Source organism: Monodelphis domestica, chromosome 7 (genome assembly GCF_027887165.1).
Source record: "Monodelphis domestica isolate mMonDom1 chromosome 7, mMonDom1.pri, whole genome shotgun sequence".
Lineage (NCBI taxonomy): Eukaryota > Metazoa > Chordata > Mammalia > Didelphimorphia > Didelphidae > Monodelphis > Monodelphis domestica.
In genome coordinates this window covers 290643208-290653815 of record NC_077233.1, presented here as the reverse complement: position 1 = coordinate 290653815, position 10608 = coordinate 290643208, and the positions used below count along the sequence as shown (strand labels likewise).

Below are 10608 nucleotides of genomic sequence, written 5' to 3'. Positions count from 1 at the left end.
ATTTACATGAACTGATTCAAAATGAAGGGAGCAAATCAAAACAACTGTGAGGTATCACCTCACACCTAGCAGATTGGCCAATATGATAGCAAAGGGAAATGATGAATGCTGGAGGGGATGTGGTAAAATTGGGACACTAAGGTATTGCTGGTGGAGTTGTGAATTGATCCAACCATTCTGGAAGGCAATTTGGAACTGCGCAAAGAGCGATAAAAGACTGTCTGCCCTTTGATCCAGCCATAGCACTGCTGGGTTTGTACCCCAAAGAGATAATAAGGAAAAAGACTTGTACAAGAACATTCATGGCTGCACTCTTTGTGGTGACAAAAAAATGGAAAATGAGGGGATGCCCTTCGATTGGGGAATGGCTGAACACATTGTGGTATATGTTGGTGATGGAATACTATTGTGCTCAAAGGAATGATGAGCTGGAGGGATTCCATGTGAACTGGAAAGACCTCTATGAACTGATGCAGAGTGAGAGACGCAGAACCAGGAGAACATTGTACACAGAGATGGATACACTGTGGCTCAATGTAATATAATGGACTTCATTACTAGTAGTAATACAATGATCCAGGGATTTGGATCTGAGGGATCTTATATGAAAGAATGCTATCCACAGCCAGTGAAAGAACTGTGAGAGTAGAAGTGAAGAAGAAAAACACGTGATTGATCACATGGTTCAATGGGGGTATGGTTGGGGATGCAGACTCTAAGTGATCACTCTATTGCAAATGTTAATAATATAGAAAAAGGTTTTGAGCAGTGATACATGTAAAACGCAGTGGAATTGCTCATCGGCTCTGGGAGGGGGGAGGGAGGAGGGGAGTTAAAAAACATGAATCATGTAACCATGGAAAAATATTTTAATTTAATTAATTAAATAATGAATTTTTTAAATGAAGGGAGCAGAACCAGGCCAACACTGTATTCAATAATAGCCGTACTGTATAATAAACAACTGAATGACTTGGGTATTTGGGGCAATACAGTGATATAAGACAATCCCAAAGATCCATGATGGAAAATATTATGTATTTCTAGGGAAAGAACTAATGGAGTCTGAGTACAAACAAACACACTTTCGTTTTCTTCCTCCACTTTTTTGGCTTTTGGCTTTTGTTCATGTTCCCTTCTACATAAATGGAAAAATGTTTTACTTGACTGCATATGTAAAATCAATATCAGATTGTTTACCTTCTCAGGGAGTGGGGAGGAGAGGGACACAGGGGGACAATTTGGAAATATTTTTCAATGTGAAAAGTGTTTTTATATATGATTAAGTAAAAAAAGAAAACTTTATAAATATCTAGGTGTGTGTGTATATATATATATATATGTATAATGAATTCAACATGATAATTTTTAAAAATACCAAGAAAAAGCAAACTGGAAGATCCTTCCATACTTTAAATGTTTGATGGAAGGACCTAGAAAGTCTACACTATACTAAGTAGAAGTTCCAAGGCAGAAGAGAGATAAAGGCTAAGCAATTGGAGCTTAGTGACTTGCTCAGGGTCACACAGATAAAAAATTGTTTGAAGTCAAATTTGAACCCAGGATCTGGCTTTTAATACACTGCATTACTTATCTGTTGCAAGGTAGGGGGAGAGAGAGACAGACCGACAGAGCCAGAGACTAACTCTATTTGTCTGTGGTCTATGAACCACGTTGGAGGACCCAAATGCAAATTAAGGAGCCAGGAAGACAATCAATGAGACCTACATTATCCATAATAAACCCTGACTAATTGTAAGCAAAAAAAGTATGGTTAAAGGTCCCAGAGTACCTGTCCTTTGACTCGAGTCAAGAACAACAGCCTCACAGAAATACTGAGTTCATCGGATCTCAGCAGGTTTACTTCCACTCTGATATTCAGTTTCTGAGTCCTCTACAGTCTCCGTAAGGGCTAAGCATGCACTTAAGCATCATTGACTCGGCGGTCTAATCAGTACTGGGGGGTTCTAGGCTTGGGCGAAATGAATGAGTCATCCCAAAACATTAAGTAATGATGCCAGAAAGGAAAGAAACACTGAAAGAAGATGCAGGTCATGTATGTGGATACGTATGTGTACGAAGGACCTCTAGATCTGTAGGGAATATTCAATGTGCTCTTTAAAAGCCACGCAGTGTGCAATGGATGGACAGTTGTGTATACAGCCTCGTTCTTCTCTTCTTTGTACATGAAATTCATGCTTGTGGATGCTTGTCAGGCTCTTATTTAAAAAATAAAATTTGATTAAAAAGCATGTCTATTTCCATTCAATTCTCTCTCAAAACGAACTTGCTCTTGAAAATCTCACCGCGACATGGAAGCTCTGTTGGGACCGACCAAGTTGTGCCGCTCCAACACTCGTCGCTGGTCAGTGACTTTTTTAAAAAACAGATTTTGTCTAAACTCACTTGAACTCTAAAGTTCTTCCTCACATTTATCAGGTTGGCAAAGGCAACCAAATCTTTTTTTTAAAGGAAAATGACAGTGTACAGAGGGACTGCCGATTCATCCTGGCTAATGCCCTTTGGTGGAGCCACCAAATGATCCGGCCATATTGCAAGGCAGTCCACAGCCGCCCCAATGACTAAAGTACGGGCTTTGCTACCAGGCTTCAATCTCAGAGATATCACAAAAGAAAAGGCATCACATGGGTAAGAAATACTTAGAGCAGCATTTGTGTTCTAACAAGGAACTGTAATTGGGTTTACTGTGCTCGTTAATTAGTTGGATAATGGCAAAATAATGATGTTACGTGAATAGAATGAGCCAGTATTACATAGTTGCAAATTAGAAGGGCTGGTTTCAGAGAAACTGCCAAAGCCTTTTACGAACTGATACAGAAGAAAGTAAGCAGAAACAAGAACAACTTACATGGCTGCCATTATAAAAGATAGCAACTATGAAAGGCAAGACCTATGATTAATGCAATGATCGCCCGGCCATTACTCCAGATGACTGATGAGGAATCATGTTTCTCTCTTCTTGGCAGAGAAGGAATGCACTAAAGGTACAGAATGGAACGGAAGTTTCAGACATGGCCAATGTGTGGATTGGTTTTATGTGACTATAATTACTTCTTCTGAGAAAGGGCTTTTAGGAGAGGGGAAATTGGGTGGGGAGGTAGTGATAATGATATTGAAAAAATACAATAGCACCCGTGTATAATTTCAAAAATGAGTGAAGTGAAGGACGTTCAGAGAGGCAAGCAGGGCAATGTTGTGGATTCATGATTTCATAGACAATCAGTTTAATCTAATTCTACAAACACCAATTAAGTGTCTATTACCTGGCAATGTACTAAGCATTAGGGATGCAAATAGAAAAAGAAAAACAGACCTTGCCTTTAAGGATCTCACTGGATAATGAGGAAGTCAATACACGAAAGGAAGCTGAAAAGGGGGTTGGGGTTGGAGGAGCCACCAAGGAGTAGATACTTGGTTGAAACCAAGAAGAGCTGCAGACAGAAAGTGGAGAATTATCTGAAAATTTCTGATCTGAGCCCTCTATCAAAGGAAGCCTCCAGAAGAAATGTACTGCTCCACTCTCAAGTCCTCTAATCTGAGGGAAGAGGGCAACTGAGGGATCTGAGAAGATGTTGAGAATCAAAAAAATGAGTCAATTAGTATCGGTTTCTATTCTTTATGTAGGGCAGTGTTCAACTGTGCTGATGCTTGCTGAGTTCATGATAATTAAAAAAACATTAAGAAAGAATATCAATTTGTAGTTTTATTTAAGTTCCAATGTTGTATCACACAGTATGATCCCAATGATCAGCACCTCCCAAAATATTACAATGATTTGGTACTATGCCTATCATACGAGGAAAAATCCTTCTAACCATTTTACATTTTATGCACATTTAATTATTGTCATTAAAAACACATGCTGGGAGAAATACGCTCTCCACCCCCATTCGGACTAGGCGAATTTTCCTTAAAAAGAATATGTAAAAGTCCTTCTGATTTAGCTGGGTCAGAGGACTTAAAAGCCCAAATATATGGTCACAATCCCCAGAAAGTGTTGTCCCCACCTTCCATTCCCCTCCGTCAACGTCAACAAGGAATTGTCCTTTATTCCTCTGAGTTGGTGTGACGATCGAATGAGATGAAAAGAATTATAAAGTACTTAGCCCAATACCTGGCACATAGTGAGGACGACATGGATGGTCATGATCAGCTATCATTATTTGTGAAACCTGAGCCTTTTGGAATCATCACGACCTCGTGTGGATTCTTGGCTACAACTCCCCCCAACTCCCCTCCCCCCATCCTCCATAAGGAATTGCCATTTATGAAACCTGAGCCTTTGGGTATTATTATGGTCTCCTCTGATTTCATGGCTAAAAGATGGCGAAAATCAAGCTCCAGCTGAGACACAGGAAGTCCAGATTGCCTTTCAAATTAACCCACAGGAAACCTGCAGCCCTTAGTAATATCCAACTCAGCTAATAGAAACCAGATTCAACGCTTCAGTCTAAAAAAACGACTTGTGTGTATTTGGGTAATATCAGTTTCTTCTTTGGTATGCCAGGAATTCATCTGCTTTTCTTGCTGGTTATTACCTTCGCCACAGCATTAGCTGCCTAGGAGAGTTCTTTCAAAGCAATTAATCTTATTGTTATAAGTCATGAATCTTTCACAGATTAAAACTATTGGCAAAACCCAAGTTAAACACTTTGTAAGGCAAATTCAGCACTGAGCTTAAGTTGAAGCAGAAAGAATACAGAGTCGGTTTAGTTGTGCGCAGATTGAAAAGAAATGCTCTGTGCAAATGGATCACGTGTTTGAGTGAGAGGAAGGGTCGTGCTCCAACAGTGCTCTCCCAGCTAGCCGACATGCTTCCAGGATAGACTTTTCTAATCTCTACAGTTAGAGTCTTGAGGCTGGAGAGGCATGGATTCAAATTCCCTTTCTAATAGCTACTGGCTGGGTGGCCTTGTACGAGTTACTCTCTTCTCTAAATCTCAACTTCTTTATCTATAGGATAGGGATAATAATATTTGCATTAGCTATTTCACAGGGTTTTTTGAATGGATGCTGTTATACTGGTATATATTATAGTTATATATTAGTATTAACTACAAAAGAAAGGTTCATTTTGCCTTGAGACAAAAGATTTAAAAAACTATAAACCATAATAAATAAAAAATAAAATAAAGTGATTTGTACATTTTCCATTTGAATGTAAAATATACATGCCAAAGGCATGTCAGAATGTAGTATGTCAGGGTGGTCATTTAACAACATTTTAAAAATGGCTATTACATGCATGATAAGGTGCCAGGATAAAGTCTTTGTCTTAAAGTCACTTAACAAACACATACCAGTAAATATGAGATGAGATACTGTTCTGCAACAGACCTGACTCAGACTGTTTTAGTGATTCAAACTCTGGACCCGAACCAAATGAGACCGTGTAATATTCAACAAAAAGAAATTAACAATAGTATGGGAAGAGTCTTCATCCAGGATACAATATTGATTCAGGTCAACACACAGACTTTTTGTACCTAGATCATCACTTATATATATATATATATATATATATATATATATATATATATATCAATAAAACTGAGCCTTTAGCTCTCCTAGTTAATTTAATCTAAAGGACTTTTTTAATACCTTTTAAGGAAAAAAATCAATAGCCTCAATGAGTTGTAGTACAAAATTCTGTAAGGGAATAAAGGGGTTAATTTTAAAAGGGTGGAATGGATTATTTAAGAGTGTGGTCACGAGGAATTTAGTTTATTCCAAAAAGATTTATTTACAAAATGTAGAAAGAGTGAAATAAGAAAATCAGAGATAGGATAAGGTAAATCTCTCCTGAGTTTAGTTTTTTCAGAAAATCCAGCAGTTAAGAGTCAGCCTTTCAAGTCATGATGTGTCAATTCAAAGGAAGAGATTTTAGAACAGCCTCACCAGGAACAGGGTCTCAGGTCCAGCCTCCACTCCAAAGAAGGAAGAATTGTCTCCAGTCTCCAATTCCAAAGAATGAAGAACTCTCTCTCACAGGAAGTGATAGCTCCTTTAAAAGACACTTCGTTTGCATCACTTCCTGTGTCTTCCTCTAATATTACATCTACCAATCACAGTTGAAGTTTTCCTTTAGGACTGCCCTGGGGCAGTTTAATTCTGATTTGTCACCCACTATTGCACACATGGATCACAGACCTCCCACTGTAAATCTTGAAATCTCTCAGACTTGTGAATGTTAGAAATTTCCCCATTGGGGAATTCTTAATTGGAACAAATTCCCTACTGAGAAACATTCCCCATTTTGATGTGAGAACTCGCCAGGATCAGAAATGGGAGGACCTCTACTCCACCTGTACTTAAGACTGCTTTAGGGCAGAAAACTCCTTGCTAAACAAAGAAAGTACTTGGATCCATGCTTATGGTGGGGCAAGGAGTTCTTTGAGCCAGGCCTGTTTTTAGAATTGATACAATGAGACACTAGGTACCTAAAAGGGTCGGGCAAGTTTTCTCTTGATGAGATTAGTTGACTCAGCTGTGTTTTCTCTCGTTCAGACTTACTGAGGAGATTTGGTCGACACAGCAGCATTTTTTCTGGTTCAGATTTACTGAGGAGATTAGTCAACTTAGCAGGAATTTAGTTGGGCAGTCCTTTAGAAAGCGTCTACAGTGACTGGTAGATGTAGGGACTTAGGGGAGGTGACATGGGAGAAAAACCCCTATATAAGAAAAAGCAGAATCTCTTGAGGAGATATCCTTTTGGAGAATTCCTTTTAGAGAATTCCTTTTGGAGGATCTCTGATGAGGACTGCTTGGGAAGAATCTCTTGAGAGAGGCTCTGGAGAAGGGAAGCTCTTGGAGGACAATCTCTAAGGAGGTCTCACTGGAGCTCTCTCTGGTGAAGTCAGCTGAGATGGAACTGGCCTGGTGTCACTAGAATCCTTGTTTAGGCAGACCTTGTAGTGAGTTTTAAAAGACTGACTGACTGATTCTCTCTCTTAAGATTCAGGTCTAGGCTATATTGGCTTGAGGCCCTTCATAATTATTCCTTTCTTACTCTCTCTCTCTCTCTTTGATTACTCATTGTATTGTTAATTAAAATCTCTATAAAACCCAATTGACTTGGGTATTTGAAAAATTGGGAATATTTCCCTGGCGACCACCTTATATTTGATTTAAAAACCAAGACACTGTAGTGAAACATATTTCTGCAGTCAAATTTACTCACCCTCTCTTATATCTATCACAATTTATATCTTCCACTATTTTAATCACTACAGTTTAAGACCTCAACCATTTTAAAATCTCACACCACTTAATGATTAAGTAGAATATTTATACTTTTGGTGATTAGATCTAAAAATAGGTAGGGGTTACCATTTTAATCTTCACAATCATGGGAGAGTTAATTTTCATCTTCACAATTCCTAGGAGAAGTTATAACAAAGTCATTGGCCTCAATCTCTCTTCCAAAATTATCAAAGCCCAGATAACTGGTGAGAGCTTGGGATTCAGAGGTTGACCTTAGCTTCTTTGATGTCTAACCAAACCCTAAGCCTGTGATGGTGAACCTATGACAGACATGTCAGCACTGACATGCATAGCTATTTTAGATGACACATGGCCACATGTGGGCTTAGTATGCCTCGAGGCTCAGGACCTGCCCAGAGAGCCAGGCACCTGCAGCTGTGGCCATGGTGTTAAAGATGTGAAATCCGGGGAATATCATGCAATTCAAGCAGTTGTAAATTTGAATGGACAGGAAATGACTGAGCTTTGTACTGATGTTACTGTGCTAGCACCAGTGTTGGAAGCATGCCAACCTCCTAATAGTATAGAACCATATGTGCCTTTAACTATTGGAGACCAGATTTATGATCTTCTGGTTGATACTGGAGCCAGTAAATCAGTTTTGGAAGGTTTTCCTAAGAATTTTAGAACTGTTGGTACAATAGAAGTAATAGGTGCTACTGGTAAACCATAGAGAGTAGCAAAATTATAACCAAAAATGATGACTTTTGGTCCATTATTTGTGGAACATGCATTTCTTTGTATGCCAGACTATCCAATGAATCTTTTAGGTAGAGATTTATTATGTAAATTAGGGGCAACAATCCAATGTACTAATACTGGTGATATCTCATTACATCTACCAGAAGAATCTCTAAAAATTTTTCCATTAGATTCAGTCAGTACAGAGGGTGACTTAGATTCACTCTATCCAATACCTGAGGATATCCCTGAAGATCTTTGGTCAAAGTCTTCCACAGATGTAGGTCTATTGAAATCAGCTACTCCAGTAAGGGCGAGGGCTAAGGAAGGACCAGTTCCTTCTGTACCTCAATATCCCTTGACTAAAGAAGCAATTGAGGGTATAAGACCAATCATTGAATCCCTAATCCAAGAAGGGATTATAATATCTTGTTTCTCAGAATTTAATACCTGTATTTTTCCAATCAAAAAGCCAAAGTTAGATCAGAATGGCAAAGTTGCACATCATTTTATACAGGATTTAAGAGCAGTCAATGATTATGAAATCAAGACATCCTGTTGTACCAAGTACAGCTGCTATAATTTCTTTCATCCCAAGTCAGGCAAGATATTTCACTGTGTTAGATTCATGCTCAGCTTTTTTCTCAATTCCAATTCACGAGGATTCTCAAAAGACCTTTGCTTTTGAGTTTCCTAGGAGGTGGAGTCAAGATGGCAGTATAGAAGCAGCAAAAGTTCAGATCTCTGAATACCCTTCCTTACCAATTACAAACTAAATTCTCCTAGAGTACTGAAAATCAAGCCTAACAACAAGACAGAGCCAAGGAACCCTCCTGCTGGACTCAATTCAAAAGATATCCCCCCCCAAAAAAATTCCAGAATTCGAGAACACTCATGTTGAAGGGGAAGGCAGAAGGAAGGTCCCAGGACATCCCCCCCACCTAGAGCACTAAGCATCCAGCAGCAGCAGGAACCTCTGGGCAGGCAAAGGCACTTGTCTGGAGGGTGTACCTTATGAGCATGGCTTTGCCAGGCTCAGAGCATCAAGTACAGGTGGCAGGGAAAGAGCTGGAGAGGGAGCTCAGAGCGGGCAGCCTAGTCAGAGGCAGAGACCCTCCATGTTGCTCCAGCCTTCCAGGAGATTTTGAACTCAAAGTACATCCAGTCCAACCCAGCTGAACTTAATCACATCAAAATTCTTCAGAGGTCAGAGAAGCCCAAGCTCCAACACCCCTCCCCCACAGACTGTACAGAGAGAACTTCTGTCAAACCTCCAAGAGGGGAGACTGGGAAAAAACCCAAAACCAAAAAAATGAGAGGAGTGAGAGTATAGACAATACAGGGAGTAAAGAAGGGGTAAATATGAGCAAACAACAGAAAAAGAAGAATGAAATTACAATAGACAGCTTCTATACAGGCAATGAACAAAGAGCAAATGGAACAGAGGAGGCAGGATCATCAAACAATAAATCAGAAATCCCAGCGAATTGGATACAGGCTTTGGAAGAACTCAAAATGCAATTCAAAACACAATTAAGAGAGGCTGAAGACAATTGGGGAAAGAACTTAAAAACTAAGATAAGTCATCTGGAAACAGAAAATACTGTCTTGAAAGCCAAAATCAACCAGCTTGAAAATGAGGCAAGGGAGATGAAAGATGAGGCAAAGAAGATGAGAGACAAGGCAAAGAGGATGAAGGATGACTCCAAAGAAAATCAGGCCAGAAGGAGAAGAATGACCAAAAAGCCAAGGATGAAATCCAGTCTTTAAGAACCAGAATACAACAACTAGAATTAAGTGACCTCACAAGGGAGAAAGACACTATAAAACAAAACTAAAAGAATGAAAAAAATTGAGGATAATATGAAGCACCTCATTCACAAAACAGAAGATTTAGAAAATCATTCCAGGAGAGACAATTTAAGAATCATTGGTATACCAGAAGACCATAACAAAAGAAAAAGACTGGACATAATACTACAGGAAATTATTCAAGAAAACTACCCTGATGTTCTAGAACAAGAGGGAAAAGTGGAGATTGAAAGAATCCACAGATCCTATACTTAATCCCCAACTGACAACACCCAGGAATGTTATAGCCAAATACAAGAACTATCAGCCCAAAGAAAAAATATTACAAGCTGCCAAGAAGTCATTCAGATACCATGGAACCACAGTGAGGATAACACAGGATCTGGCTGCATCTACACTGAAGGACCAAAAGGCATGGAATATGATATTCTGGAAAGCAAGGGATCTAGGTCTATAACCAAGAATCAACTACCCAGCAAAAAGGACTATATTCTTACAGGGGAAAGTATGGTCATTCAACAAAATAGAAGAATTCCAAGAATTTGTAAATAAAAGATGAGACCTGAACAGAAAATTTGATGTTCAAGCACAGAACTCAAGAGAATAATCAAAAGGTAATTTAAAAAGAGGGGGGGAAAGGAAAACAAAACAAAAAAAACTATTTTTAAGAGACTCAATAAGTTAAAATATGTATCCCTATAAGAAAAGAGGTCATTGGTAACTCTTAAAAACTGTTGTTATCACCTGGGCAGCTAGAAGAATTACCTATTAGCACTCTCTTCCTCTCCTTCTTATAAGAGTATTCTTCCCCTCCCCTTCCCATGTGTATCT

The 10608-nt window shown here is 39.0% G+C and overlaps 1 long non-coding RNA gene across 1 annotated transcript in view; it reads right to left on the bottom strand.

Annotated features, from left to right (window-relative positions):
* Positions 1-4256, bottom strand: part of LOC107649506 (uncharacterized) — an 18968-nt gene extending 14712 nt beyond the window's left edge. The window contains exon 1 of the long non-coding RNA XR_001623251.2: positions 4029-4256. This is a non-coding gene — a long non-coding RNA (uncharacterized LOC107649506). The remainder of the gene's footprint in view (positions 1-4028) is intronic.
* Between the last annotated feature and the right edge of the window lie 6352 nt (positions 4257-10608).